A 27,711-nucleotide genomic window follows, 5' to 3' on the forward strand; every position below is an offset into this window, starting at 1 on the left:
TAGTGAAAGGCTTTGAGGAAGGTTTCATTATCCCGGTAAAAGGCCAGATAGCTGGAGGTACCCCCAGGAGCCTGAAATCTGCCAAAGAACACCCACAGGTAATCCTGCAAAAAATTGAAAAGGAATTAAGGCTTGGGCACATTGAGGGCCCCCTCTCCGCCCCCCTCTCCGTAGACCTAATCATCTCACCATTAGGGGTGGTACCCAAGAAGGAGGCTGGCCAGTTCAGACTAATACATCACCTCTCATTCCCTGAGGGCACATCAGTAAATGACAGCATTCCAGAGGAAGCTTGCTCAGTAGGGTATGCCACAGTGGATGATGCAATTGACATGATCAAAGCAGCAGGCAAAGGGGCACTATTAGCAAAAGCGGACATTGATTTAGCATTTCGGTTATTGCCAGTACACCCGGACAGTTATCACCTGTTAGGTTTCCAACACAAAGGGCTGGTGTACATCGACAAGGCCATGCCAATGGGTTGCTCCATCGCATGCGCATATTTTGAACAATTCAGTACATTTCTGGAATGGGCATTACACCGGAAACACCCGGCAGGGGGCAAAAATGCATTACTTGAGCGATTTCTTATTTGTAGGGGAGGGCGACGATGGGTCATGTGCCAGCCTACTGAAGGCTTTTCACTCTCTAGTGGAGGAGATGGGTGTCCTCTTAGCAACGGATAAGACAGTAGGCCCAACCACATCACTAGTGTTCCTAGGCATAGAATTTGACTCGGTCGCCGGAACATCCAGACTACCAGAGGAAAAAGTGGCTGATCTGAGGGTAGACATCAAGTCCCTGCTAGGGAAACAGAAAGCAACCCTAGAAGAATTGCAGAGGATGGTTGGCAAACTCAATTTCGCAACTAGGGTGATCCCAGCAGGCAGGGTTTTCGCAAGGCGGCTAAGCAGGCTGACATCAGGCCTGCGTGAAAAGCATCACCACGTGAGGCTGGGAGGAGGGGCTAAAAGCAACCTCGCCATGTGGGACTCCTTTCTAGAGGAATTTAATGGCCGGCTCATCTGGAGAGATGCCTGGATATCAGCTAGAGAGATCTCACTTTTTACAGACGCCGCAGGGGGTTGTGGTTTCGGGGCCGTCCTGGGCAGGGAATAGTGCGCAGGCTAGTGGCCACCCAGATGGTACGAGCTAGGGATCAACAGAAACATCACATTCTTGGAACTATTCCCCATCGTGGTAGCCATGACAATCTGGAAAACCCAGCTGCAGAACATGAAAATAACTTTGAGGTCCGATAAGCTAGGTATGATCATGGCAATAAACAAAGGGTCCGCTTCATGCCCCATCACGTTGAGGCTGTTGAGGCGTCTAGTACACATCCAGCTCAAAGGCAACCTAGATATCAGGGCCAGACATGTCCAGGGCATAAAGAACTCAGGGGCGGACGCCCTTACTCGTTCCCAGATGGACAGATTCAGGAAGCTCACCCCGGAAGCAACCCACAGGATGACACCTTTTCCGGCAGAGCTGTGGGAGCTGGCGGAACAGACCTGTCTATATTAGTGCAGAATGCATTCGAACCAGAGACACACAGGAGATACAACAAATACGCCAAAGTCTTTATGGAAATCGGGGGTTTAGAATCGCTAACAGACCCGGTAGCAACTAGATCAGCAGCGGAACAATTCATCATGTGGGTTTTCAAACAGGGGAAAACAAAGTCCTGAGCCCAAGCACACTTGGCGGCGGTGGCCCACTATTCAAAGCTGCAAATGGGAATCGATCCCACCGCTTCGCATTACATCAAAACTGCGATGAAAGGCTGGAAACGTCTCAAAAGGAATAAAACAGACACCAGACACCCCATTGATTTTAGCAAACTGACCCTTTTAATAGATTCACTACAAACTATTGTATAGCAGAAAACCGGTATGAGTTTTCAGAGCAGGGTTCGCTACAGCCTTCTTCGGGGCATTCAGAGTGGGCGAGTTGGTGGCATCGGCGAAAAAATCTGGAGGCAACAGTTGCCTGCAATTAGATGACTGCCAAGTAGAATCAGACAAGGTGTGCTTAATACTGAGACGATCAAAAACTGACCAAAGTGGCAGGGGTACCTGCATTGAGCTGAAATGCATAGATCAAACAAAGTATTGCCCGGTTTGCAGCCTAAGGGATTATTAAGATATACGCCCCGGGGGACCAGGCCCTTTGTTCAAACATTCCAAGGGTGATTTCCTGAGCAGATTCCAGTTTACCGACGTCATGCGGAAAACACTGGAGAGGGGAGGCCTGCCCCCAGCAGAGTTTAGTTCACACTCGTTCCGCATAGGGGGCGCTACTACGGCCGCCGGTTTAGGCTTAGATTCAAATGCCATCAAAGCGGTTGGCAGATGGCAGTCAAAAGCTTACAAAAGTTATGTTCGCCTACATCTATTGTGATGGTATCATGTCATTACATTGGCAGGTGCACCTCCCAAACTCATATGGGTAATTGGGCATTCATTCATATCCAGACTACAAGCATGGTGGAAGCAAAACATCAATATCAACAGGAGAGACGGACCGACAAAAACGATCAGATGGTGGGGTTTTCTGGGCATGAAATGGTCCCAGCTCTAGCAGACCTTGCACAAGCTGTTAGAGTCCGCACAAAGACACCCCTGTACAATAATCATACACCTGGGGGGGGGACGATCTGACCACATTGGGGAGAAAGGTACTCCTGAGTGAGATCAGGCAGACACTATTGAGCCTTACTAGGCTTTGTGGGAACACCACCATCGTCTGGTCGGAGATAATCCCCAGAATCACATGGCGGGGGCAACATCAGGCAAAGCGGTAGATAACTCCAGGAGGAAACTGAACATCGCGGTTGCCAAATACTGCAAAGTTAATGGTTTGGAGAGCATCCGCCATGGTTTGATCCACCCCAGGCCACCAGAACTCTATGCAGCGGATGGCGTACATTTGTCAGCAGATGGAATGGGCATCTTCTGGTCCAACCTGGCAGCAGGAATGGACTGAGGGGAAAAAAATTATAATTTTGTTCGCAAGCAGGGAGAGCTGCCAGGAGACGTAAGCCTCTCAGGCAGCGTGGCAGAAAGTAAACAAGGTTTTACTAAATAATTGATCGGAAGACACACCTAGTAAGGGGGTGTGCAATCAAAAGCCACACACCTGGGGATGCCTTACGGCAGGGTGTAAGGTGGCCAACTAAGGGGAGTACACGGAACACAGCACTAGCAGCCCAGACCCGCCAGATCGGATGGCAGGGCATAGGTACATGCCAGGTAGCGAGTTGGGCCTAATCCAAAGGACTTGAAGCTACCCCCTACAACAACGTGGTAAAACAAACTCTATTGGAGTGAACCCCCTCCAAAAAGCGAAAGGTGGGACTGCCTAGAAACCAAAGGGCAAAAGGAGACATGACAAATGAAGGCGAGGACTTGAAGGCCCAGCAGTCACTCACTGCAAACTGTGAATTTTTTAATTCAGAATTTATTAAGTGAATAAGCTGATGTTTTGAATTCTCATAAGTACGAATTTTATTGCCAGTGATTGAGTCTCATGCAAAATATACTTCATCGCGGGCAGTCGCACGCTTGTCCACATTAATAAAGCGGCCAATTGATCCACAAGTAAAAATTCTTTGTCAAGGTCTGGTTTCATGCATGCCGGTATGTCATATGTAATGTAAATGCATAAAATGTGGTTCCATAATGCCAGCTCTGGAGTGTGACAAGTGCCGGAGTTAATCTCTGCAACCCACTACTGTAATTGCATTTTTCCTGCTGCGCCTTTCCCAGAACACCAGAAACGAAACAGAAACTATATACAAGTTTCCCCACCCTCCTTCTAAGTCACAGGCTTCCACAGGGAGGGGCGGCTCCTCGTATTTTCGTCCTACTTGCTAGCTAGCGGTTGCTATGCGAAGAAACGTGAACGTCCATTGGCAGTGTGTCCGCCTTTCTATGAGACAGGAAATGGGCAGCGTCTCATTCCACCCCGCGCCCGGGCTCAGCTTCACGCCCTCTGTCTGCTGGTGAATCTCTTCCGTGCATTGCAGACTTGGAGCCCCCCACCTACAGTACAGCGGGTGAAAAGTACAACAGAACACGAGTTCAGGAAGAGGAGCCCCTTGCAGACTACGTGAGACGCAACGACCCCGTTCGCGCATTTACACGTAAGTATCCCTTGAGGAGTCTAATGAGCACAGAGTCGTTGTTGTTCTTAGTGAAGCACGCGCGTTTGTCGTTTCCTGGGTTTTGTCAATTATTTATTTTTGTCAATTAAATTTATATTTCCTTCCACTGCAATGCACGTTACAACTAATATTTTTTCCCTCTTGTTTAAGGGTACAAAACGTGCCAGAGAGCGTGGAGATAGGGGCACAAAGCAGTCTCGGCGTTGCGTTAAGTAAATTGGTTCCGAAACAAAATGAATTCGCCTGGCATCTTGACTCGAAATAGAGGCTCTGAAAGCCTTCGTTTTGTTTTTGCTATTTTTGAGCCAACGTCCCGCAAGAAGTTAACTGCATAATATTGGATGTGTTTGTTATTGAGCCAAACGTTGTTCCAATCATCACCAGATTATCCTAAATTATCTGTAAATATATAATGATTGAGGTATACGATAGGGATAAAATATAATTTAAGTGATTTGTTTACACCTTGGTTGATTTCCCAAACATTAAGACATAGAGACCGCCGAATGAGCCGTGAACAGAAAACAGTACCTAACCACATCGCACAGTCAGGACCACAAAGAGACGCGATTCTGTGCAATCAGAGCGTAGATTGAGACCAGAGCCTGTAAAGTGACCAAATAAGGTAAAGTATCAACACAAATACATTTTAAGTGTGTTATATGTCACAACGGCTTTCTATTACCATGTAAGGCCACAAACTGCAAGGTGACTGGCAAATTCCTATTAATATATTCTTTGTCACTTTAGGAGATAGTTGTAAAATGATCAAATGTATATGGTGTAGATTAATTTCTAGGATTCCATTTTTTAAGTTTATTATTGAACTAGCCATTGCTTTAAATGGGCTGGTACTGTCCGGTACTGAGTACCCACACTAATTTAATTTAAAGGAGAGAGTACCTGTACTTCTCAGCACTGTTGCAAAACATTACAATGGATGCATACAAGGAGTGCTTTAAATGGGCTGGTACTCACCGCTACTGAATACAGGCACAGTTTTCTTCTCCATAGACAGGGAGAGTACTGGTACTCACAGGGGCCTAGCAGAAGTGCAGGTGCTAGCTCCCTGGGCCGGGCACTGACTAAACCATAGGTCAGCTGATTGGCTAGCTGCAGCGTGTTGCCGGGCTTCAGAGCTTGTGCTGCAGTCAGCAGAGAGCAGTGACTTCACGTGCTACTATGATCGAGTAGTGTGTGAAAGTGGTTAACAACAGCTTGCATCGCCATCCTGCTCACAAACACCACTTCCACTGGCAGAGTATGTTAAACTGAGTCTAGGAATAGAGTGTGTTCTGTCTGCCTGTTCTGATAGGTCCCTTGTGATTTGGAGTTTAACAGCCACATATCTGCTGGTGGGACTTTGACCACCTGACGTCTGCACCTACATGACAGCAAAGCCCTTCTAACTGGGGTGTCGTGGTGAGCAAAAAAACGATGGATTAAACCCAGGGTGAATGAATATTTGATTTGCTCTGCATTCCGTCCATCATCTGTTCTTTTTGCATTTGTCACCCCAAGTGGGAAGGGTATGCCCAGACGTGGGTCCCATGCTCACTGCACCACTGGATTCAAGCTAGCCTAGCTGATGAAGGGTGATACCCTGAACCCGGTCCTAGGATGCTTGTTTCCGGTCCAGGGAGGACCTGGCTTGGCAGTTCGGGCTGGACTGTTCCCATGAGGAACAGGGTCAAGACTAATTTGCAAATGGCTGGGTCCAAACTGGGGTGGCTTGGTGAGCAAAAAAACAATGGATTAAATCCAGATCTTTGTGACTTGGGGTGAATGTTTGATTTGCTCTGCATTCCATCCATCATCTGTTCTTTTAGCAAAGCCCTTCTAGGCAGATCTGAAGAAGCAGGACGTTACTTGGGATCATCCTTTCACAGACAAACCCATGTCACTGCCTTAGCCTTCCCAGAGTAGAGATCAGCCCAGTGCCCTGTGAGGTGGCCTTTGGAACTCATATACTGAGAAACCGCTATCTTCTAATCGATCTCTGATTCCAACACTGCAAGTGGCATCACAGCGGATCTAAGGACTGCCAACACTTCTGCTTTGTTATCTCCTATTGATTAGTCTGTCCAGTCAGAATCCTTCACTGCTAAGGAATAAAAGACATAACAAGAAGGAAACCTTCAGATACTTAAGCCAAGAACTGTGCATACCCTTCCTTGGTGCATCCGGTGCTCCTGCACCTGCTTGTTCTGTTGTCTGGCTTTATCCGGCGCTCGCCAGACATTATGGAGGCACCAGGCATCAAGCGTGCGATCGCCAGTGCAGGGCCCAGGCCCAAGGAATGCACGGACACAGGAGGGCTAGTTGGTGGATGTCAGCCGTAAGGGTGGGTCTACTCTGCCCCACCTCTCCGAGCCACAGCCTTTATTACATTACTCACATGACACCTGGGCTCAACCACGGGGACTAGGATCACAGGTGGAAAAGGCTGCACACCCCTGGGGATAGTAGCCTGTCGCCCCTCACCCCCCCTTCCTGCACACTTATGTCACAAGTGTGACATTACATCCCTCCCTTGATTTAGAACAATTAAGAACAACTTAGAACATACTCACAATTAACATCCCCTATATTCCAGTCCAGGGGCTCACTGATGCACCACATAGGGGGTGATTTTAACCTTGGCGGACGGCGGAGGCCGTCCGCCAAGGTACCGCCGCCAAATGACCGCACCGCGGTCAAAAGACCGCGGTGGCCATTCAAACATTTCCTCTGGGCCGGCGGGCGCTCTCCAAAAGAGCGCCCCCCGGCTCAGAGGAAATGCCCCTGCAACGAGGACGCCGGCTCAGAATTGAGCCGGCGTAGTTGCAGGGGTGCGACGGGTGCAGTTGCACCCGTCGCGTATTTCAGTGTCTGCAAAGCAGACACTGAAATACTTTTTGGGGCCCTCTTACGGGGGCCCCTGCAGTGCCCATGCCGTTGGCATGGGCACTGCAGGGGCCCCCAGGGGCCCCGCGGCACCCCCTACCGCCATCCTGTTCATGGCGGGTTTCCCGCCATGAACAGGATGGCGGTAGGGGGTGTCTGAATCCTCATGGCGGCGGAGCGCGCTCCGCCGCCATGGAGGATTCACTGGGGCAGCGGTAAACCGGCGGGAGACCGCCGGTTTACCCTTTCTGACCGCAGCTGAACCGACGCGGTCAGAATGCCCTCGGGAGCACCGCCAGCCTGTTGGCGGTGCTCCCGTGGTCGGTGACCCTGGCGGTCACCGGCCGCCAGGGTCAGAATGACCCCCATAGTCTTTTAGTCACGTGGAGGGGACGGGGCTTTCCTGTAGGTGATATCGAGTCTGTTCACCTCTTTCTTCGGGCAGGATGGGGGCTGCCTCTGGTTCGCTCTCGGCTGTCCTGGATCTGGCTCGCTTCACCCTTGACCTCTCTCAACTCTGGTAGTGGATCAGGCGAGGGCCCGGCTGGTGAGCCACTATCTCTGCTTCCTCTAGCGGGTTCTTCTGTGTCGGTCCTGGTGCAAGGAACCAAAGGGGAGTGGAATATTTTGAAGCGTGAAATGTTTCTCAACACCACCTCCTTATATGTCGAGCAGTCACTCTGGTACCCAGTAAGTGGGTGATGGTCCATGGGGATTTCTCAAACGGCACCTGAAACTTGCTACCCGGCTATCGGTCTTTGAGGGTACACAGTCTCCCACTTGGAGCGTAGATGGCCGTGCTCGGCGCGGGCATTAGACTGTTGGTGTTTTGCAAGGATCCTTTGTTCATTCAGGGGAACTGGGGTCCACCCTGGATGATATGGAATAGAGTCTTGCACCACTTGGCCCATTAGAAGGTGTCCTGATGCCTATCCAGTGGTGGAGTGGGCCGTCTGGCGGTAGTCTCTCAAGAACGCATAGATGGCCCTTGGTTGGCTGTTGGTTGGCATGAGTGATCTGGACTACTCTGTTCAGTGTTCTCATGAATTGCTCTGCTTCCCCATTGGCATGTGGCCACCTCGGGTGGTTCTTCGGTGTGTGATGTTCCTGGACTTGAGATACTTAGTCATTTCGTGACTTTGAAACGGTGGACCATTGTTGGTGTGCAGTTTTTTAAGCAGTCCATGGGTGTGGCCATTATCTTTCCTAGCTTGTGCAGCACCTCATGAGCTCCTTGTGGAAATAGGATTTCTACTTCAGGGTATTTGGAATAGTCATTGATGACTACCATGATGTATCCCCCGTCGAGTAGGCTTCCAAAGTCCAAATTGGCACAGATCCGTGGTTGTTGCTGCCCTGTTTCGGTGGTGACGGGCGCTGGGGCTGAAGCTGCACCGGTGACTTGGCACCAGGGGCTGGACCTCACCAATGCTTCTACCTTTTCATCCATGAGCGGGAACCATACTTTCTTGCGCAGCCTGTTCTTGGTCTTGACCATTCCTTGGTGGCTAGCGTGGGCGAATTGGATCACTTGGTCATTGAGGCTTGTGTGGAAGACAAGTCTCTGTCCTCTAAGCAGGCATCCTTCCAGGTCAGCTGCTAACTTGTGATGAACGTGGTACAGGCTCTCCATGACATGTTGTGCGTTGGGTGTCTTCTGGGTCCTTTTTTCTTTAAATTGGTGCCATTGATTGGTTCTCACGGCTTCCAAAGCCTGTTGGAGACATTCGTCGTGGCTGTAGTTTGTTTTATTTGGTCCACGGAGATGGGCAGGGGTGAGGGACTAGTCTTCCACGTACCGGACATACTGCTCCCTCTATTGGGCTTCCTCTTCCCCACCAGGAGTCAGAACCCTGGGGGTGCCTGGACAGGTAATTCACCTGGTTGGTTGAGCCAGACCAGTACTCCACTTGACAATCATAATCTTGCAGCTACAGCATCCAGTTTTCGATTCTTGGGGTGGTTTTGATGTGGTCCCTTGGAAAAGGGGGATGAGGAGCTTGTGGTCGGTAGTGACCATGAAATGAATGGCTGGCAATAAACGTACAGGTGGAAGTGCCAGAACCCCAGTAGATGGCAATGGCCTCCTTCTCTGTCTGGGAGTATCGTTGCTCCGTGTCAGTGAGGGATTGGCTCCCAAATTCCACTGGGCCCATTCTTCTCCTGCTGGCCTCTCCATCAGGACAGACCCAAGTCCTTTCGGTCTAGTGTCAACATTGATGGTGATCTCTTTCCGGGGGTCATAGTAAATGAGAGTGGTGTCTGCAGAGAGGGCCTCTTTGGTTTCTTGAAAGGCTCCCTCTTGCATCTCCTTCAAGTGCCAGGGCATGAAGGACTTTGTTAATTCCCTGATAGGTTGCGTTAGTGTGGTCAGATTGGGGATGAATCTGCCACAGCAGCTCAGAATCCCCAGAAAACTGTGGACCTCTGATACGGTGGTAGGAGAGGCACCTTCTTTGATGGCGTGTACCTTTTCGGTGTCTGGGGCCATTCCTTCTGACGAGAACGTATACCCAAAGAAGTGGATCCGTTGGGTTAGGAATTTGCACTTGCCATTGTGGAGGGTGAGCCCCAAGTCCCTGATTCTTTGGAGCACTCCATGGAGTCGAATGTTATGGTTGGGGATAGACTTCACGTATATTAGAATGTTGTCGTTGATGTTTATCACCCCTCGCAGGCCGCCCAGAATCTCTTGGATGGTATTTTGAAAGACTTCGGCTGCCCTGGAGATACTGAAGTTCAATCTGCGATACCATCAGAGGCCAATGTGGGTCAGAAAGGTGGTTAGGTACCTCAATTCCTCCGTTAAGGTAAGTTGGTGGTATCCAGATCGCAGGTCAACCTTGGAGAACCAGCATGCTCCACGTAGCTCGTCTATGATGAGGGTGAGGTCATTCTCTTTTGATTGCCACATTAGGTAGACACATGTCCACGCACCTCCCCTGCCTGATTTGGTTTTCTCATTACCACAATCGGTGACACCTCCGGAGTGAGTCCGGATACCTTTTGAATGATCCCTTCCGCGTCTAGTTTTTTTAGCTTCCTCTCTACTTGAGGCCTTAAGTGGAATGCGATTCTCCGGTGTCTGAGCGCTACAGGTTTCACTGGTAGATATGGAGCGTTACTTCCTTTCCTTTGAGGCATCTTATTCATTGGACCACCTCAGGGAATTTGTCTATGATATGGGATACTCCCTCCTGGTGCACTCCAAAAGCAAAGGTTACAATCTTGAGGGCTTTGGCCGTTTTGCATCCTAGGAGCATGCCATTGTCTTCTTCTGTAACACAGGCAACTGAGCTGTGGGACTCTGCCCCATGTGAGATGGGTGTGTAGAACTTCCCTTGGCAGGCTAGCAGCTGGCGTTGTCCGTATGTGAAAACTTTGACCTGCGTTTTCTGGAGGGGTGGTGGTGGCTGGAGTTTCTGGTATGTTTCTCTGGCTAGTGAACTGATGTATGCTCCGGAGTCTACTGTGACGAGTACCGGGTGGGTGTCTACGCGTACTTGACTTTGGAGAAGGTGATGTTGGGTTCTCGTTGCTGTCCCTACGGTAAACAAGGCATGGACTGTGTGCTCAACCTCTTCATCGTCGTCCATATCACTATGAATATCAGTTAGAGTGTTGATGGTAGCCTGGGTTGGCCCTTTTCTACTGGAGCGGCATACCTTTGGAAAGTGGTTGTTCTTGCTGCAGGCTGCGCATCTCTTTCCTTTCGCCGGGCAGGCAGCAAGGCGGTTGAGTGGGGCCACCGCAGTATCAGCATGACTTTAGTGATGACCCTCTCCCCGGGGGTTTCTTTGGAGGAGGAGCTGACGTGACAGTGTTGACAGGCTCTGTCTTTATGTTTTTTTGCAGGGCTGCCTCCATGTGAGATGCTCAAGCTTTGAATGATTTTGCCTCGGATTTCTTCGCCTTCATCAGCAAAGGTGCAAGTGCTTGCCAGCTCTTTGAGTCTTGTGTAAAACACATCAAGGGATTCGTTCTCTTGTTGCCTGGCTTGCCTGAAGATGAAATGCTTATAGTCCTTGTTGACCATGGGTGCAAAGTATGCATTGAGCGCCATTACTAGGATTGCATGTGTTTTAGGGGTCGCTTCTGGCAGCGTCTTTGATATTTGGTGTAACTTTTTACCTCCTAGACGAAGGATCATGGTGCGTTTTCTCATCTTCAATCCGCATTGCATCAAAGTAGGGGCTTATCTGTTCTACCCAGTCTTTCCATCTGGATGTTTGTGCGGATGGGACACCTCCTATGATAAATGGTTCTATGGGAGGAATGTTGGACATTTTCAGGGTTTGCTTTGGGTGACGTGTGTCACGCAGTATCAGGTAATCTGCTGGCACATTGCCTTGGTTTGCCTTTGTTGTCTTGCTGCCTGTGGACCGGTGTGGTGCTGGAGTGAGGCTATTGGCCCTCCTACACTCCCTGCTGGACCTGTGCAGTGTTACTGTGAGTGTGGGTTTATGATTTCCTGAGGTTGGTGTCTCTGTTGCTCGGTATGGGCTCATACCATGTGGAAGGCCTTGTAGACCAATAGGTGTCTCCCAGGTGGGGGATGATAAAATGGCACATACACTCACATTGGCTTCCTAAGCAGGGTCCAAGAGCCTTCCCTTAGTTGCTCCATGTGTTCCTTTTTTATTTTTTGTTGCATTTGCCTGTTGGAGCACGTCGCTGGCAGTGCGCTTTCCGTGATGAGTACAGAGGATGCTGGGGCACTCTGGAGTGTGGAGTCGGACATAGTTCGGCGAGGGCTCTGCCTTCCCTCATCGCCAGTTTGTCATGTTGTCGGGCTTTATCTGGCACTCGCCAGACATTATGGAGGCACCAGGTGCGATCGCAGGGCCCAGGCCCAAGGAATACTCAGACACAGGAGGGCTAGTTGGTGGATGTCCGCCCTGAGAGTGGGTCTGCCACCAACTCTCTGAGACACAGCCTTTATTACATTACTCACTTGACCCCTGGGCTAAACCATGGGGGCCAGGATGACAGGTGGAACAGGCCCCTGACCCCTGCTGATTAGCCTGCCCCCCCCTTTCCGCATAGTAGTCACATCACAAGTGCGACATTACACTGCTGAACTTTCAATATCAATATCTACTCCTATATCCCAGACTAAGCAAATAAAATTAAAAAAAAATCTGTGCTGGTTTGTGTGGAAACATTGAATATTTGTGTAGATCATTATCATTGCGTGTGATTATCTGAGTTTTTTTCTGCTTGTGTCTATCTTGTTTGTGTACCACTTGGTTAATATCTGGGAGTGTAGGGTTGTGTGTCATTTGGAGCTAATCAGGGACATTTCTACATTAGCGATCAGGTCAAATATTTTAATAAAGGCATTTTTCCGTCATTTGTCAAATGTCATGGGCATAGGCTGGTCTATAGTAGGCATAAAAGGTATGTACATAGCAATATCTGTGCAATTATACACATTTAACACTTCAAATTTGTAATATTTGATATATTAAAAAAATAGCTTTGATATATTCAGTGGATTGGCAGAGTATTGGAATCTGCAGGCAAAGGGCATTCTTGTCTCCGTGCCCTTAGCTCTGCCCCAGTCCCCACCCCCTCCATTAAATTTAGTTAGTACCTTCACTTACTTTTTCCATTTAAAACCCTGTACTGCATACTGGCAGTTCTTAGGAGCAAACATGCATTCTAAATAAAGTACTTGCACTACTTCTGTGTTTCCATTTGAAGCATTGGAGTTAGCCAAAACTCACACAAAAAAAGTAACACTCTGGTTGCACAGCTTCTTAACAGGGGTATCTAGCCTACTCCAAGTCACTGATACAATACTCACTAAAACAACACAGTCAACCCGGAACAGGCTGTTCAGTGCAACGGACACCATCATCTCCCAGTGGTCTACACTAAATGCCTCCTCCCTGTATTGAAATAAACTACTAGTTGAGTAGAGTGGTACACAGCTCTCTTGACCAAAGATAATAGTACAGATACTTCTTGTCTGGTACACATTGATTGTCTCCTCCCCACTGACTAGCGTGGCATGCATCAGATAACCCAAGAGTGGTGTCTTTCATTTGATTTCAGCCACTTCTGCTATCAACATGCTACTATTTCTCTTCTAAATGGTGATTTAATTTAGAAACTTACTACGTATTTAGAAACACACTAGTCATAAAAGCTGCAGCAGGCAGCTTACTTGAAAATAGGTTTTGAAAAGTCATGAGAGCTTATAGGAAACACCTTAAGGATATAATGGGTGTATGGCACACAGCACAGATGCACTGAATACTTGAATTCACATAATAAAATGTGGACGTTGCAAGGGGGGAGACAAGCAAAATTTGTTGATCACAAACAAACTCATACATTTGACAGTATTCGCAGACATTAGATAAATAATGCCCCCAGTCGAAAAAATGAATTAGTAAAAAGTGATGTTTTATTACACATATCTGCCATCTGTGCTCTAGTGGAGTATCTGCCAGTAGGATAGTCAAATAAAATACCTACAGTGGACACAGAACATACCTGAAAATCTATCATTTACATAGACGTCCATGAGTATTACAGTTATATTTTGTGCATTAGAAAAATACTTAAGAATCTAGGCAATGGTAAAGTAAGGGTTTAACACTCATCTATGATTTTCTCCGTCAGTCCCTTCATCTTGCCAGTCCCTCAGTTTGTCAATATTGTGGAGCATTTACAAACATGCTTAACACCAGTAGAAAGAGCTTCATTAAGATAAATATACTGGAAATGAAATGATAGAATACTGACTCTGAACTTACCATTTTGTAATACGTTTACAAATGTTTTTTAGGCAAAGCCCCAAACTTTTCACACTTTTGGGCCGGAAGGTTACATGAATCTCTCCAAACTGAAAGATACGGAGACCCTTAAAAAAAGGGTGGAAGGATACCTCTTCCTTTTATGAAACCAATGCTCCAACTCAGGTATCCCTCCTGGGCACAAGGCACCCTGACCATAGGCCAAGTTTTCTAGCTTATATTTGCTCACTCACATATGTGATATAAAGGGGAACCAGTCCTATTCAAAAGTTTCCATTCTGCCATGGACAACAGCTGTTCAATTCTGCATAGCCTAAATTGCCTTTATTTCGGTCCACCATAAGTCCATAAGTTTACTGAAGGTGGGTAGTTTCCAGAAGTAGGCAATGGACTTCATGGCAGCTGACAAACTGGTTGTCAGTTTTCTTTTTGGAGATGCCATGGGATAGTCCTATCCTACACACAATAACTATGCTGTATTATCATTGGGTCAAGATCCAAAGGGATGCCTGTGAACACATACATGATTTGAGTTAGAAGGGACCAAAGTTCCAGAAACCTAAGGCAGTGGCACCACATATGAGACTTGATACCCTTTCTTCTGAGTCCCTCCGAACATTCTTTGCAGAGTTGGACGTGGCTCCCAGTCTCACTGGCGTGAAATACCAACACACTAAAATCTTATAAGAATGTTATTTGTACTTTGAGCAGCTGAAGATTTTGATGGCCAAACCCAAATAATATCCCACATGTCCTCCATGATCTTCTTATTTAATTCTGCATCCCATTTTTCCAAACAAGGATATTTGTATGGTCGAGTACTTCTACCTAATTGGGCATAAAGGTTGGGAGACTTGGTTTCCCGCTCTTCTTTAAAAAGAGATTCAACAGTTGTCGACACTTTACTTCCTTTCCCCCATCTAGACCTCTGTGGGCCCAATGAAGAAGTTGTATTTAACTGAAGCTATTGTCTGAGGTAAAATCGAAGCCTTGTATATAAGTGTCACAACTAACTATTGAACAATTAACAAATATGTTTCTTCTTACAATCGAGGAACATGGTGCCTCAGGCTTCTGATGTATTAATGAAGCTGGGAGGAATATAACGGGTACATGTAATAGGAGATATGGGGCAGAGGGTCAGAATATAACTTTAACTTCTTGAACTACTTCAGCCAAATGTCCTAATAGCACTAACCCGATTATAAGTTAATGCAGTTCAAAGCTCTAATTTGTGATTGTAAGTATAAGATATATTGTAAGGGAAGTGCCGATGTTTCTTGTTGCAGCAAAACCCAAGGGGGAGGTCTACAGTCTATGGGGCGTGACCGCCAGGGGGACTGTGGAGTCAAGGGATGGGTGGGCGGGCATTCCCCCAGCCTCACTTCTGTCTGAAATCCAAAACATTTGCCTTTTGTTGCTTTTTGTTTTTGGAAAAGACAACTACCCAGGGCGAATAAATCCCATAATTAAAATGCTTCACCTGGAGTGTCCTGTGAGTGTGAAACCGAAGCCCAGCCAGGGCCCCTGCTTCCCTAAATGAAACTCAAATGTGCGCTACAGAGTTAATCTGCAAATGTAAAGGATGCCTATGAGCGTTTACTGGCTTTAATTATCAAATCACTGGAAGCTTTGTGATGACAAAATATTCTTCTTGAGTGGTAGTGTAAAGAGTTGACAACTGAGCTGTGAAGTGCATGATTTTAAGTATTTACATAGCGCTTTCTACCCCTGAGGAGGTGTTGAAGGAACAGTTAAGTATAGTATGGGTGTTACTAAAATCTATATTTTGGAAACACCATTTTGTAGTGAAAATGTTTGCAAATTTTGTAGCTGTCTCTCTTATACTGTGTGTAATGAAAGTATAAAATTAAATAATGACTTGCATATCCACAGTGCTTTTTGTCACAGGGTGTGTGTGACTGTGTAGCACTAAAATACCCAAGTCACTATCCTCCACTGGACCAACCAAGACCTCTGCAGTGCATTAACTGATATTGGTTTCATAATGTACTGTAATGCATTTCCCACTGAGTAACTTTTTTCATATATTTTTCATTTAAGCTGCCCGTTATTTTATATGTAGCTACCTGATGGTGAAAGATCTAATAACCGAAAGACCTAAAAATTTAAGTCAACAACAGCACCAAACTAATATAACCAGGAGTCAGTTTTTGCTAAAATAGAAATGTCTGTTTTCATAATGTTAAACATAAAAAACCTTTTTGGAAAAATAGGTTGAAAGAAGATTGAGAGACCACTTCCTCCCCAGCAATTAAAGAAAGCATCCCCCTTGGACCTTACAGTTCATCATTAATGACTGTAATGGTATGTTTTAATTATGATGAATGGTGTTTATTAACCTCCAACACTATGCACCTGTGAAAGCCAAGCCGTCAGCATCATGTTAAATATAGAGTGGTTCTCCTCAGATGCCATTCAGTAAAGTTGCAGCCCATGCATTACAGCCATTATACTCAGGACCACTGGAATTATGCAATTGTGCGGCCATGGCGATTTTCGCATATTTATAGATTTGCCACATAATCCATCATCTGCTGCATCATCTTCTGATTTTAACAAAAAACATTTGCTTATAACTCAAATGGTTCAAAAGCTACTACTTGTCCGTGTTGCTGTGCAGTAGAAAGCCCTTTGCAAAGCTGAACTGATCATCTTTTTTGTTGCTTATTGTTATATTTGGGTGTTAAACTGGTACTAATTAGGTTCAACCACAGATTGACCGTCTCTTTGGTGAAAAACAGGCACTCCCATCACATTAGTTCAGGAAGGTGTTAACAACCAAATAAGTTGGTCAAATTATGTTTTATTTGTGAAAAATAAAGTAACATTGTGCATTTTTGGAGACTTTTTGATTGACATGTGTGGTAAGCCACTGACACCAAACTACTGTCACCCACTAACCTGTGGTTTGCTAAACACTGTTTAGTATTATTTTCCCACCATAAAATTGATTTGCCGTGGGAATTGGGGGCGTTTATGGTTGGCGATGGCTGAGAAGGATGAGGAGTACCAGGTCCTGGAAATTTTTGTCAGGAGGGGATCCTCCGCATCGGAGATTTTCATGTCAATCAATTGGGAATCATTTACTTGAATCCCAACATGCCTGAGAATTGCTGGATTTCATCTACTCTGCTTGGTATTGAGCAGTCTAGCTGCGTAACTGTAAATGTCTTCTGCGCAAAAAGTGCCAATGTATAGTGGTCAGTATTAAACTTTAAGCCTCTAATGTCAAAATAATTTTGGTGTAAGAACTTCCAAAGATAAATTAAACCCTGTTTGGTCCTCTTAACTACAGTTATATCTGTTGAAAATGTACTATTGATCTTTATCTTATCTTAGAATGTTGGATGTTAGCTAATATCAATTTCCTCATTATTGGTCCCATCCCATTATGTCCATTAATTAACCTCCACAAAAAGAGTATCCTGTAGATTTAGCAACACATCCTGTATGTGCTATAGAATAGACAGAAAAAGAGATTGAAGCTAAACCCTTGTCACTTGAACGTAACCATAGTGATGTTTGATTCAACCTCACACACACTACTGGTGCCCTGCTTCATCATCGGGTCTCATCCTGGTCCCTAAAAACCAGGATGGGCCTGACCATGTTCCAGGGAGCACTTAGATTGTTCTCCTGCTAGAGTCTTTAGATAAAAATATTTCGAAACACCTAGGCGTCTCTTTATTAGCTGTGTTCCTGGTATGGTGAAAATAATATTTAAGGGGGTGTCTATGGAGATAATGCTCCTAATCCCTGTGTATAAGGTCACTAATGTTATGTGTCCGGTAATTTAGAGAGTAGGATTCATTACAGTTGACTGGAGACTTTCTCAGTTTTTAACATCAGGGGATTAGTTTGAGAGTTTGTCAGCAATATTTAAGATGTCAGCTACTATGCATAATATTGTCCTAGTTTTGTCTATTTGTTAATGATACCAGACTGAAACATTTATATTTGTTGGTCATATCACATTTAGATGAGATAATATCACTAACAAGTTAAGCAAGTTTAGCAGTCATATTTCTCAAAACAAACTGAAAGCTCCTAACATGTCAAAATAACTCCTTAAATTTGTCAGTTACAAGAACCTCAGGCCATCTTAATTGAATTTATTACTTCCAACTATGTGAAAGTCTTGAAGCATTTTTCTTTGAGAAAATATGTACAATTTGAGTCTCTTCTCCCTTAGATAATAAAGCACAACCGATTCGCTGAATCACCCAAGAATATTTGTCCGGCAAAACACATGCAGAAATTAGCTCCTGTCATATTTACAATAATTCTGTAAACTTATTAATTGTTCACGTAAAAGGGGACTGGTACCCAATTCTGAAAAGCAATAGTAGTCCAGTCCCTACATAAAAAACAAAACTCAGAATGTACAGATCTTAACAATTTTCACCATATATCCATCCTCACTTGTGTTTTTTTTTTTTTAACAATCACAAAAATGTGTATTGTCCAACTCCATACTAGACCTGCATCAGGCTGGATTCTGTCCTGACCAAAGCACCAGGCTTGCATTAGTCTCAATTCTTTACAGCCTGCATACACTGGTGGACACTAGATGCTCGGGTGTTGTCCTACTCTTGGACCTTTTGGCCATCATTAATCACAACATCCTTACCACCAGCTTTCGGAAATTGTAATAAAAGGAAAAGCCTTAATTTGGGTCAAAAACTTCTTTCTTGATCGTCAACAAGTAGTCTTTTTTTCTCCAAAGGAAAACACAGTTTAGAGTCCCCAAAGATCTATCCAGTTCCCCTTATGTTTTAATACTAATATGCTCCCACTTGCTTACCGTTTTAAATAAATGAGAAGGAAATTTTGATTCTACTAAAATATATATGGAATATTCTTATAGGAGCTTTTGGCCAGCCCTCTTCATCCATTGGTGTGTTATTGTGCCATTCAACCTTTTCATCCACCCACTATAGCATACAGCATGGTCTGCTGGACAGCCTTCTTTATCCATTGGCTAACTTCACTGTGATTATGACATTCTGTCCTTTTTCTAGGAACACACCCACACACACATTGTTTTCCTCCCTATTTTCAGTTCCAGAAACTACTATGGCACTGCGTGGTTTTAGAGATCAAAATATATTTTTGATTTTAGCCATTTTCTTTTTTAGATTGACAAGAGCGTGCCACTTCCCTAACAATAACGTTTTGCAAAAACCTCAACAAAGGAAAACGTGCATTGACAAAACTAAAAGGCTGACAGCCAGTGCCATACCTATTGGCGTTGCCAATGACTGTGTATAAATGTTGATGATACTCGACTGATCTTCGGCTTGTCCCCACTTTCCAGTTCCAATTTCAACTCAAATTTCAATAACGCCAATTCCACCTTCAATAACTCCAATTCCACCTCCTTGGATAGTTTGTTAGCGACAACATTGAATCTGAGTAAAACAGAACTGTTCTTAACTTTCCATAATATCAAAATAGATAGTTACTAGTTATAGCTATTTCCATCCCCCTCAATCATTATCCGCAAATTAGGCATTCACACTGATTCGCATGTCACTAATGTCACTAAACTTTGCTTTTATTTGAAGATTTTTTATATGATTTTCACTCATCTTGGGAAGGACCTGAAGATATCAATTGTTAAGGCTCTGATTCAGCCCAGAATGAATCGATGACCGAAATTATAGCTTTCAAGCAGCTCCTAAATACCTTTCTGCCATAGTTAATGGAAAATGCAGTTTCCCATTTTCTTAGTGGTCTTAAAAAATGTGAATCCATTACACTAAAACTGAGACGTTTCACTGATTGCCTCTTCATAGAAAATTACTTTTAAAGCATGTACAATAGTTCATAAGGCAATGCATTCACACATACCTGGTTAATAAGTGTATGTGGAACAAGCCCATTTGACAGCTAGGGTGAGAACAGAAATACTTGCTACAAATACCTAGATCCCATACTCTGAACTTGGTGGGGAGGGTAGAGGTTTTTATATTGCTGTGCCCAAATCTCTGAACACTTTTCCCCTACCCTCTAGTTATACCTCTCAAGAGAGATTTAAAAACATTCCTATTCAATCAATACTTGTCCTGCACCCCCTCCTTCCTTGCTAAAGGTCATATTTGTACTGGTTAGCAACAAGGTATCCTTTTTGTGAATGCTGCACTCTACAAGTATCCTGAACATAACATTTACATGGGCGTCAAGAATTTTGGTGAAAATGTTAATGTTGAGATTTAACAGCTATTCGTCCATAGAAACTAGAGGACATCTGCTCCATATCTAGTTTGAGTAGCAATGTCAGCATCAGTTTGGACATTGTATTTCTCAGCATCCCAGATTGCAGGAGATAATTAAAAGCCTTGGTCAAGGGACAAGTTAGCAAATGTGTGAATGCTCTGTAAAAGGTGTAAAGCTGTGTGGACCTAGGAACTTTATTCCTATGTAAATTCTGTAGGCTAGTTTGACATAATCACCGTAGGTAGGCTCTTCTAATTGCAACAGCACTCCTTGATCTTGGGGAGGAAATTGAAAATGAGCCAGATATTTTGTGATATGACCAACATTTTTTCCATGAAATGTGTATAGGGTATAATGTTCATGGAATACTTTAGTATTGACATCATTATCTTTTACAAACATATTGTGGGTATATGCATAGCATTTCTCTAGTTTGTAGGCAAACAGACTCTCAGCCTTATTACTTTGTTCATAATATTTCACTAGCTAATGCCGCAACTTGGATCTGACCAATCCGCCTGTTTTTCTCAAAGCTTTATACCTTTATGGAGAGTAATCTGATTCATGCTTAGTTTCCAGACTCAGTATATGGATTTCAGAGTCCGTTTTGTGGTTTTTTTTGCCAAACGTTCAAATGGCTATTTTGGAATCACTTTACCCCATGTTGACTGTTTTGTTCCATGTTACATTCCAATTAACTTTATTCTCTACATTGTGTACAAAATACTATTGTATTTCTCTAATTGTGGCCTTTTCAACAGTCTTGAAAGGGAGAATCATGAATTTGCCATTGCAGCCTCAACTTGATAAGTTATCTAGCATCGAAGTGACCAGCAAGAGCTTTGATAGTACTTTGTTACAAATTGCTACATCTGCCACAGATGAGGACAAAGCAGAATTATTTAAAAATAAATCTATCCTCAAGTATGATTTATGCATCTTAAAATAAAAAGTTTAATCCTTGCTGAAGGGTGTAGCCAGCACCATATAGGATTCTGGTCTTCTGTTCTTTATGACAAAGTAGAGGATGTGGACTGAGTCCAGTATATTTGTTGAGCAATCTAAACTAGAGTCCAGAGTACAGGGCTTGGAAAATCATAAACATGTTACAAGACCTGCAGATCTAGTAACTTGAATAATCTACTCAACTTTACTGCAGTGTACTTGACCCATAAACCCATCTCAAATTGTGTGATCCTAGGCAATTTTTTAAATTTTATGAAACCACCTCATTCCTCACAATCACATATGAAAGGACCTTCAAAATATGCAAGTTCAGCATTCCTGCTGTGCAAACCAAAACTCCTTTTCTGATTTAATGGACAAAACGTTTGATCCATCTATAATACGATTTTAGCCCTCATATAGATTACACCTGACATCTGATGCCTCTTAGTTCACTAATAGTAGGCAGGAATATTTCACAGTTCATGTTTAAAAACTCGCCTTCAATAAACATATTACTAAATCATTATGTGGTACTGCACTGTCATTTACAGACAACAAATTGTCCATTGAAATGGCCACACACTTTCCCATTAACATGCAGTTTTACTGATAAATGTATAAAGCGCATAAACAATGTTTGGAATTCAGGTTCCAGCAAAAATATTTATAATTTGCACATCACCGAGTGAAGTGTTTTGATTTATTTTCACCCTATATCTTTTTTTTCACGACACAGAATTACAAAACTGTGCTTTCATAACTACTGAAATATATTTTGAAATTTTTTTGCAGCTCACTTAATAGCTATTAAATGTTGTGTTAGAAAAAAAGCATGACATCTTTCAGCCTTTCATTTCACACGCTTTGCACAGCACGACAGGCAGTTAATTTTAGTGAAACCTTTATCTTCACAGTCAGAGAGAGAAAAGTAAATGTAAGAAGACAAACTGACTTTTGACCTCTTCTCCGAATGCAGAGCAAATGTGACAAGATAAACACAAGACTTAAAGCCATCTTTATTGCTCATTCACTTTGTGAGTGACTCGAACATTTGTTATTTGTTAGCTCGCCAGAGAGGTCTGAAAACAGCCCGACCTGCTGAAATGTGTTGCCATAGCAAATGGCCAAGGATGTAGAAATGTGTAGAATTTGTCTTTCTCTTCGCTAGAATCATAAATTGTAAAAAAAAAAGATTGGTTGTCTTATGACCAGTGTACCTCTAAGACCTAATATTCTTTATTTTCTGTTTTTCAATTATGCGTTCATCTGATTAGGAATATCTCTACTTAACAGCAGACACAGATAGGGCCGTAATCATGTTCTATTTTTTTTCAAATTGGCCTCTTGAAGTATAGCTGCATCAACTCTTTTACTGGGCAGCAACTGTAACAGGGCATGTTATTTCATGAGAGAGGTATGACCCTGAACGTTGGTGTCTGTTTGCTGCCCCCACCATTTGAACCTTCCAACCTGTTCTTCAGCTTTTATTTGTTGGTCCTTCCTAACCCAAATTATATTGTAATTTGTCAATTCCTCTGCTTTATCTTGAAATTAATTCCTCAAAGCCACCTTGCACAGTAACGTAATTTGAAATATGAGAGTAATACTGGAAAACAAACTTAACAATAATTATATTTTTCATTGCCAAAAAATAAAATAAAAAAAGTGACTGGGATTGTTTTGTATAAGGAAAAAGGGGGGCATCTCCATTTGGAATTGTGGAGCCTCCACTGTTTCTCAGAGTTTCGCACAAAAAAATAGGAAAGAGATATGATTGATTACCATTTGTCACCGGAAGCCTTAATTGAAATATTGACATATTCCCAGAATTGTACATGCTCCTTTTTTCCTGTATTTGTTTTTTTGTATTTACCAGTTTGTACTACTGCTGCTCCATGCGATTTCTGTCCCACTCAGTCAAATGTATGTACGCTTCATGGAATACTGGCAGGCGCTGCCTGTGAAAATCTGAATAAAAAAATGTTTAAAAAAATATATTTATTCCCGGAAGCTCCTTATACAAAATATGTATCTCAAGACCTATCAATGTATTATAATTAAAGCACAGTGAACATGCTATATAATGTGAGTATAAATGAAAAAAGAGGCAAACCCTCTACATTTCAAGGATTCATCCAGCCAATCTTTCTCATATCTCCTCTTCCGTCTTCAAGTCGCTTAAGATTGTCTGATGGTTCCTGCTTCTTCCAAGCCAGTTCAAAGGAGTTGTTCATTGCTGTTACTAATGTTAAATGTTTACTTCACTTCTTCAATTCTCTGAACCATGTAAGCTTAGAACATAAGTCAAAATGGGAATAGCTACAAGCTTAGACCATAAGTCGAAACGGGAATCCCCACCTTGTATCTTCTCTTTGCGCAGGTAGCAAGACTTTCATGTCTCCGCCTTTGTTGAGTGTCGTTGAAGACACATCTTGAAACAGATTGATTATCACATTTAAATTGTATGGCTTGATATCTTATTTTATTTAGAAGGAATTAATTTTTGTCAACATGTCTGGAGTCAAATATTTTCCAATGTGTAAGGCAGAAAAACCCCACACTGGGGGTCATTACGACTTCGGCGGACGGAAAAGCCCGTCCGCCGAAGTCCCGATGGGTAGGTTGCTGCCAGTATGTCCCCCAGTACCATTACGATTTTCCGCTGAGTCAGATGCAGGAAACAGAGTTTCCGCTTGCTGGCCCAGTGGAAAACGGCCTACAGCACTGATGCCTCAATGCTCCAGTGCGTAGGGTGCACCAGCAACCGTCGCAAAGTTCACTGTCTGCTTTGCAACTGGGCTGGCCAAGGGGGGCCCTGCACTGCCCACGCCAAGTGCATGGGCAGTGCAAGGGCCCCCCTGGGGCCCCCTGCATCCCTTCTCCACCAGCCGTTTCATGGCAGTGCAAATTAGGACCACCAGCACCGCCACACCGTCCTGTAGAGGAAATGTAGGAGTGCTGGCGGTCTGACTGTGGTGTCGCGTGGGCTCTCATTATCCTAAATGAGACTACTGGATTTCTAGGCAGCAGGATCGTTCACGGTGTGGGGGACTGAGTCGGACTCACTTGGAAAGACCTCTGTCACCCTAAACCCAGTTTTGCTCCGGCTAACTAGCAGTGCCTCATTTCTCCAAAAGGGAAGAGATGATTAGGCAGCCGAGCGCATGACATCTTTGGAACTTCTCAGGGAAGTCGTGGTCACTCAGATCCAAACCAACTCTCTCATTTACAATAGGATCTCATATACAAATGACAAAGGCAGTGTAAGTTTTATATAATGTTTTAATAAAACGACTGCATTTTAGATATTAAGGCGTGAGCCGCAATAACCAGAACCATACAACACAGTAGGATTGAAATAGTCACGAGGAGAGTGAAACATAAGAACAACGCTATCATGGTGTTTACCAATTTCTACTCTCTCTCAGCTAGTTCTATTTCGAGCACAGCATTTTAAGCTTCTAACTTGCCTTTCTGAATCCCTGGGGAGACATCAGCCCTCATACCTTAGCAAAGGCCTGTGATCTGGTTCAGCATCTGCAACGAGACAGTCAGCGTCTAGTTGTGGTTCCCTGGTCGGAATCTCCCTCTTGCATGTGTTGGGACAAGGAAGTGTTTTTATAACTAACATGTCAGCGTGATCACAAAATGTCCCTACGCAGGAATGCCAAAGGCTAAACTCCTACCACGTCTATCGGCAATGTACCAGACTGTATCCTTGACTAAAGCACAGAGTGAACAGGAATGTGTTATGGAGAACTCCAGTGCCGAAGTAGGCTAAACAGTGTGATATAAAAAATAAAACAAGACCGTAGAACTGGTTATTTGAAAAATAACAGTACGAAGCCGAATAAAAGCATTTAGAGCAAAGTGCACAGAGGCTCTAAGCTGCGAGCAAAGGAATAAAATACATCCAGGGCAAAATGCACAAAGGCCTAAAGCCTGAAGCTAATGCGCAAAGGATACGTAAAACTGACCACACTACAGTGGCGCCACCGCTGCGGTCGTAATGCGCGGTCCGACCACCACCGCAACCCTAGTGCTCTTAAAACCGCCAGGATCGTAATGAGGGCCAATGTGTTTGATCTAATATTATTTTGCATTTGTCAGCAGCTTATACAATGTGGTGAAACAGTTGTACTTTTAGATCTGCATTTGTTACATTTTTATTAATTCCACAAATGTAGCTATTGTTGCTCTTATTTCTATTTTCTCCATCATCTATTTTATCTAGAGAAGGTTTATTTTATTGCACTAGTTCAAAACGTGCTATTAGTTTACACTGAACATAGGTTTGCCTGGCTGTAGGAAATTGGGTTACTGGTTTGAGGGGGGGGGTTCCCTACGTAAGCATAATTCTTAACAGAGTGAAGCACAAGAAAACCTAAATTAACCTGTGCTTAAACCTCTGGTAGTTTGACACAAGCAGTCAGGCTTAATTTAGAAGCAATGTAAATTATTTATGCAGTGATAAAGTAAGGGAGTCACACACCTAAGATAACCCCTGCTCACCCCCTTTGTAGCTTGGCACAGTCAGTTTTATCTCCCTTTGTAGCTTGGCACAGTCAGTTTTATCTCAGAGACAATGTGTTAAGTATTTGTACCCACCACACACAGTAAAAGCACTGCAAATGGACACCACACCAGTTTAGAAAAATAGCCAATATTTACATATAATAAAACAAAAGCAAAATGACAAAACTCCAACATACACAAACAAAGATATGAATCTTTAACCCCTTCGCTGCCAGGCCTTTTCCCCCTCCTGTGCCAGGCCTTTTTTTGCCTATTTGGGGCAGTTCGCGCTTAGGCCCTCATAACTTTTTGTCCACATAAGCTAACCAAGCCAAATTTGCGTCCTTTTTTTCCAACATCCTAGGGATTCTAGAGGTACCCAGACTTTGTGGGTTCCCCTGAAGGAGGCCAAGAAATTGGCCAAAATACAGGGAAAATTTCGTTTTTTTCAAATAAATTGGAAAAAGTGGCTGCAGAAGAAGGCTTGTGGTTTTTACCCTGAAAATGGCATCAACAAAGGGTTTGCGGTGCTAAACTCAGCAGCTTCCCAGCTTTCAGGAACAGGCAGACTTGAATCAGAAAACCCAATTTTTCAACACAATTTTGGCATTTTACTGGGACATACCCCATTTTTGCAATTCTTTGTGCTTTCAGCCTCCTTCCAGTCAGTGACAGAAATGGGCATGAAACCAATGCTGGATCCCAGAAACCTAAACATTTCTGAAAAGTAGACAAAATTCTGAATTCAGCAAGGGGTCATTTGTGTAGATCCTACAAGGGTTTCCTACAGAAAATAACAACTGAAAAAGAAAAATATTGAAATTGAGGTGAAAAAAACATAAATGTTTCTCTACGTTTTACTCTGTAACTTTTCCCTGCAATGTCAGATTATCGATAGCAATATACCGTTACGTCTGCTGGACTCCTCTGGTTGCGGGGATATATAGGGCTTGTAGGTTCATCAAGAACCCAAGGAACCCAGAGCCAATAAATGAGCTGCACCCTGCAGTGCGTTTTCATTCTATACCGGGTATACAGCAATTCATTTGCTGAAATATAAAGAGTAAAAAATTGCTATCAAGAAAACCTTTGTATTTCCAAAAAGGGCTCAAGATAAGGTGTTGAGGAGCAGTAGTTATTTGCACATCTCTGAATTCCGGGGTGACCATACTAGCATGTGAATTACAGGGCATTTCTCAAATAGATGTCTTTTTTACACACTCTCCTATATTTGGAAGGAAAAAATGTAGAGAAAGACAAGGGGCAATAACACTTGTTTTGCTAATCTATGTTCCCCCAAGTCTCCCGATAAAAATGATACCTCACTTGTGTGGGTAGGCCTAGCGCCCGCGACAGGAAACGCCCCAAAGCGCAACGTGGACACATCCAAATTTTTGGAAGAAAACAGGTGTTTTTTGCGAAGTGCCTACCTGTAGATTTTGGCCTCTAGCTCAGCCGGCACCTAGGGAAACCTACCAAACCTGTGCATTTCTGAAAACTAGAGACCTAGGGGAATCCAAGGAGGTGTGACTTGCGGGGTTCGGACCAGATTCTGTTACCCAGAATCCTTTGCAAACCTCAAAATTTGGCTAAAAAACACATGTTCCTCACATTTCTGTGGCAGAAAGTTCTGGAATCTGAGGGGAGCCACAAATTTCCTTCCACCCAGCGTTCCCCTAGGTCTCCCGATAAAAATGATACCTCACTTGTGTGGGTATGCCTAGCGCCCGCGTCAGGAAACGCCCCAAAGCGCAACGTGGACACATCCAAATTTTTGGAAGAAAACAGGAGGTGTGTTTTGCGAAGTGCCTACCTGTAGATTTTGGCCTCTAGCTCAGCCGGCACCTAGGGAAACCTACCAAACCTGTGCATTTCTGAACACTAGAGACCTAGGGGAATCCAAGGAGGGGTGACTTGCGGGGCTCGGACCAGGTTCTGTTACCCAGAATCCTTTGCAAACCTCAAATTTTGGCTAAAAAAACACGTTCCTTATCTGTGGCAGAAAGTTCTGGAATCTGAGAGGAGCCACAAATTTCCTTCCACCCAGCGTTCCCCCAAGTCTCCCGATAAAAATGATACCTCACTTGTGGGGGTAGGCCTAGCGCCCGCGACAGGAAACACCCCAAAGCGCAACGTGGACACATCCAATTTTTTGGAAGAAAACAGAGGTGTTTTTTGCGAAGT

The 27,711-nt window shown here is 44.1% G+C and overlaps 1 protein-coding gene across 2 annotated transcripts in view; it reads left to right on the plus strand.

Annotated features, from left to right (window-relative positions):
* Window positions 1–3,838: 3,838 nt before the first annotated feature.
* The window catches only part of LOC138245911 (sterile alpha motif domain-containing protein 9-like), an 85,888-nt gene continuing 62,015 nt past the window's right edge, over window positions 3,839–27,711 (plus strand). For both annotated transcript variants that reach the window (XM_069199941.1, XM_069199940.1), the window contains exon 1: window positions 3,839–4,147. The gene's annotated coding sequence lies outside the window, so the exon portion shown is untranslated. The remainder of the gene's footprint in view (window positions 4,148–27,711) is intronic.

This window comes from Pleurodeles waltl, chromosome 7 (genome assembly GCF_031143425.1).
Source record: "Pleurodeles waltl isolate 20211129_DDA chromosome 7, aPleWal1.hap1.20221129, whole genome shotgun sequence".
NCBI classification, from domain to species: Eukaryota; Metazoa; Chordata; class Amphibia; order Caudata; family Salamandridae; genus Pleurodeles; species Pleurodeles waltl.